Here is a 5,291-nt window from a genome sequence, read left to right as displayed (position 1 = left end):
TGTATGTACATATGTATGTATATATGACCAAGCAGTGCACGCAGCTGTTGTTGTTATTACTGCTTTGCACAGGCACACGATACATACACAGGCCCACACACACACGCATAATTATTCTACACATACGTACATAGTTGTTACTGACAAAAGTACAGTTTACAGAAAGAAAAAACGTTGGTTCTTCGCAGGGCTTTGAAAAGGTTCGATAGTCTACTTTTTACAGATTTCGAATTTATATCGGCCTTCGTAGGAACGGCGCACTTACGCTGTCGATTTAAACTCAACGTACAATAGCTTAGCAACGTACTTTTTGGACACAATGTAACATTATTCGCTTTCTTTCATACGTAGTCAAAAAGTAAAGGCCTTTTAACAGTTATTCGAATGTACATTTATCAACATGAATGTTTATTTATCAACAAAATTATCCGTGCTATTATAGAAATAGGCATACATGCGCGTATATACATACATATGTATTTATATATGTATGTTTGCCGATGTATGATTATCTATTTTTTGGTAGTAACGGCTACAGCCCACGCCAAAAGTCTGAACGTACCTACATACATGTATGTATGTATGTATGTATGTATGTATGCATGTATGTATGTATGTATGTATGCATGCATGTGTGTACATATTTATGCATAATGCATGCTATGCATGTTTGGTGTGTTTGCTTAACAAAATAGAAAGTCAAAGGAAGATCATGTGAAAAGACCAACAACAAAAGAAGTACATTGAGTGAGAAACAGACATCGACTAATCGACGAAAAGTGAATAATCTTTCGGTTTTCATCGTTTTTTAAGTTGCCACTAGGCTTTGATTCCTTTATTGGTATTTGATTCGTAATAAAGACTTTATTTATTCTTGAAATTCCTGCGACAAGCAGCGTGAAATAAAAGAAAATGGAGGGATAGAGAACAACAATCGTTAATTGCCGTCAATATTGCACGTTTAAGCTGAACACACATGTGCTCATGTACATGCATATGTACATTGTATATACATACATATCTGACATTCACATGTATGTATGTTTGTATGAACACACACCTACATATGCAAGTGTCTGCCAGTTCCGTCATATCGTATTTTTGTTTAAAGATTCAACAGTGATATATAATTTATTCATTTTCAGACGAGTCTTCAAATATACGGTCTTTTTTGTTTCATATGCTTTTACGTTATTGAGTTTATTTAAATTCCTAATTGATCTTATGTATGTATGTACATATGATGTCCGTGCGTTTGGCAGCCGGGGCAATACACTTTCACCTCCTCTTAATACCCAGAATGGTAAGGTTTGTGCAAGCCTGAATAAGTGGTGCCCATGTTAATGGATTTGTGACTATTCCAATATATTGCAGTATCAACTTGCTGAATTGCTAAACAATTAAAATTTAAAAGGTTTTGAGTATTAATTCAATTGAATCTGCAAATAAATAGATTGTATATCTTTCATTTGATAGTTATTTTGAATTTACGTCATGCTAATTTATATAACTTTGGGTGTTTTGCTTTTTCTTCTGCAGGGGCAAGGTTCTCAATCTGGGGAGAGCGTGCAAGGTTCAGATCGCCAAGAAAAAAATTCAAGTGGAAATTCACAGAGTGCGCCCCGTTCAGAAACTGGTCAAGCATACGCACCTGGGCCCCAGCGCGCTGAAGGCTAGTTGTGCTGATCTGTTTGTTCTTGTCGCAATTAAAAAAATCTGTGTTTTTTCTCTTTTTAACAGAAGTGGCTGGTGATTCTCGCAGCTCCGTACGTGGCCGTCGTGTAATTACCGACGTTGTCCCTTCGCGTCCCAGTGAAGTTGTTACTAAATCGGGCACTTCTGGGACTCAAATAATTATGCAAACGAATTACTTTAAAATTAAATAAAATACCGTGTTGATTTTTCTCCGGACGTCGATAACACTCGTTTATTATTAGGTGGATATATTTTTGACGGCTCTCTTCTATTCTGTGCCAAGCAGTTTAAGTGCCCTCAAAATAGTGTTTATGCTTTGGAGTTGGTAACGAAAAATCGAGCCGACGAATCTATCTACATTAAAATTAAGGCAGCTGGCACTGTTGAAAAGGCCGATATTCAGCAGTTCCACGTGCTGAATTTGATTCTTCGTCGGGCTATGGAGGGATTGAAGCTTGAACTTGTATCACGCAATTTTTTCGACCCTATGGCAAAGGTATCTTGGAAAAATTAATTTCCAATCGCGTTAGCACTGATTAATGTTTTTATGTTCAAAGATTAAATTGGAGAACTACCGCATGGAGATCTGGCCTGGCTATCAAACTTCGATTCGTCAGCACGAAACCGACATTTTACTGTGCACTGAAGTCGCTCATAAAGTAATGAGAATTGACACATTGTACAACATTCTATCGGATTGCATCCTTGATTACGAGGATTTTTGAAGTGCTTTTCGCAAAGAAGTAATGGGTGAGTGTTTAAATATGTTTATATGCCCGAGAAAACAACTAAATAAATAATAAAAACGTATGCCAACCCATCCCATCATCGTTCATTTTTCTAAGAACCTTAGATTGTTCCTAAAATTAAAGAAAAGGAGTAATTTGATTTTTTTTACGTAGTTGCTTACAATGTTGTATTCCAAAAATATATTTGCAAAAATGTTTGTTCTTATATTTAACGTTCATTGAAGCAAGATGAACTTCAAAATTGGTGTCTCTTTTCATTTATTCGTCGCAGGAATGCTTGTGCTGACAGATTACAATAACAAGACGTATCGTGTGGACGATGTGGATTATAGCGCCTCCCCATTGTCTGTGTTCTCCACTAAGGATGGATGGACATTTCATATGATCAATATTACAAAAAGGTATTCAATGCATTGCTTCTTTAATATACCTGGGCAACATCCCCATAAAAAGTATTCCACATTAATATGTGTTTAAAAAGTAGATTTTCGAGTTGCCAAAGAATCTAATCGACGTTCCATATATTTTCCATATATTTTTCTTCTAAGTTAAAGCTGAAATACACAATTAAGTATCATTTTTAGCGCTATAATATCACCATAAGCGTTGGATTGTGATAACACCTAAGCGCAGGCTGCGTGAAACCCAAGACTTCGTGAAGCTTTGTATTCGTGCAGCTACCGGCATGAAAATGACGATTAGTGAGCCTCGGTAGTACGTATCGATATTAAAGTAAAGACTTACATAGCATAGATTCAATGTTTTCACTTGCGTTTATTAATATTTACAGCGACGAGATTCCAGATGACCTTAATGGCTCATATTCCCAGGCAATTGATGAAGACCAGCAATGAGGAAAAGTATGAAGCAATTTCACTTCAAAGTTGTTTGTTTTTTTTACCAACTGTTTTTACTCGGCATAGGTATGCCTGTATTAAAAAACGGGCTTGTGTCGACCGTCCGGTGCCATCACAAGTTGTCACCTTAAGAGTTATTGCCCCACGTCAAGAGAAAAGCAGCGGCCTCATGTCAATTGCCACTAAACTCGTAATTCAAATGAATGCGAAATTAATGGGAACTCCGTGGATGATCGACGATGCGCGGCTTAATGACTGTCGGCTTTGATGTCTGCCACTCTTCGAAAAACAAAAACAATTCATACGGCGCACTAGTGGCCACCATGGACGTGAGGACCTCAGGGCGTTACTTTTCAGCGGTTACTGAGCACATGAAGGGTCAAGAGTTGTCGGATCAGATGGCTATGAACATGAGATTAGCTTTAAAAGCTTATCAGGAGCACCACGGTGCGTTGCCGGAACGCATTATCTTCTACCGCGATGGTGTTGGTGATGGCCAACTCCATCAGGTTGTCAAAATCGAAGTGGAACTGCTGAAGAGCAAGCTGGACGATATTTACAAGTCAGCTGGAAAGCCGGAAGGGTGCCGTTTGGCATTCATTATTGTATGAAAACGAATTAATACTCGATATTTTGTGAATAAGCGCAACCCCGCCCCAGGCACTATTGTTGATGACATAATAACTCTACCAGAGCGCTACGACTTCTTCCTGGTGTCGCAGTCCGTACGCCAAGGCCCCAACAAATTATAATATCATTTATAACAAAATGGGCCTCTCTGCCGACAAACTGCAGATCTTAAGTTACAAAATGACACACATGTATTATAATTTTCCGGGAACTTGTCGCGTTCCTTCTGTCTGCCAATATGCACATAAGCTGGCGTTTCTTATCGCCGAGAGTATCAATCGTGCTCCTTCTTCCGGTCTAGAGAACCAGCTTTACTTCCTTTAGAAAAGAAGGACCTACTATTACATAAATAATATGTATGCCAACCACTGAATTTGTTCTGACAACAGGGCCGGCCAATGGCTGTGAAGTTGATTATTATGATTTTATATGATTTACTATTATTTCTACGTTTTATTTGACGAAAAAGAATGCTTTCACACCAATTTTAATGGAATAAAAAAAATCCCCATTTTTGAATGTAATACACTTATTTCTACATTAAAACAAAGTGTAATACCATTTGAGCAGCTCAATTCTTAAATAAAAGAATAAAGCTGAAACTACAACTTCCTTGTGTTTAATGTTGGCTATTTTTTCGTATCACCGTTTACTAGAGTACGTCTCAGCATAGTGTAGTATTGAATTTCGTTTGGTTTCATTAAGTATCGGTATTTTTGCCGTTTCAGGGTCGCAGATATTGTCACAGCAAATATAAATATATAAAAGTTAATTTGGACTTTGGTTTAATTAGGTATTGGTAATTTTCTCGTTTTAAAGTCGCAGATTTTGTTCACAATACATGCCCTTAAACATACTTAAACCCATAAAAAAGTCGCATATATTGTCGTATAAAAATTAATTTGCAAAAAGGTTTTCATAATTCGGTATTGGTATTCTGTCACAGTATATTGTCGTTCGTATAGAAGTTAATTTGTAAAAAGATATTGCTTTAAGTATTCTCATATTATATTTGCTAGATATATTGTAGTGTTTCCTTGGCTGACGCCGACTCCAAAAATAACAATAATTCTACCTACATTATCGTAGAAATATACACAATTATTTGTTTATTTTTTAGCGCATATTAATTTGTGTTAAAATTGTTTGAAGTCGGTTTTTTTCTTGAGAACCTTTAGTGATTTATGGTTAAATCTTACTGACTTCCATCTCTCAAAGTTCTCGCGGTTTATTCGTGACTTCTGGCACCATTTGAAGCACCTTAACCGAATATGTCAAAACCGACAAGTTCCACTGCAAATGAGTAAAAACTCTAGACCCCTGAAAGGATGAAAAACAATTGCTGAGATAATTTCTTGAA

The 5,291-nt window shown here is 36.9% G+C and overlaps 1 pseudogene; it reads left to right on the top strand.

Moving 5' to 3' along the window:
- Window positions 1-1,300: 1,300 nt before the first annotated feature.
- Window positions 1,301-4,255, top strand: LOC115630768 (annotated as a pseudogene).
- Window positions 4,256-5,291: the final 1,036 nt, after the last annotated feature.

The sequence above is a fragment of the Scaptodrosophila lebanonensis genome, unplaced genomic scaffold, assembly GCF_003285725.1.
Source record: "Scaptodrosophila lebanonensis strain 11010-0011.00,11010-0021.00 unplaced genomic scaffold, SlebRS2 tig00001410-arrow-pilon, whole genome shotgun sequence".
NCBI classification, from domain to species: Eukaryota; Metazoa; Arthropoda; class Insecta; order Diptera; family Drosophilidae; genus Scaptodrosophila; species Scaptodrosophila lebanonensis.
This window is presented reverse-complemented; position numbering and strand designations above follow the sequence as displayed.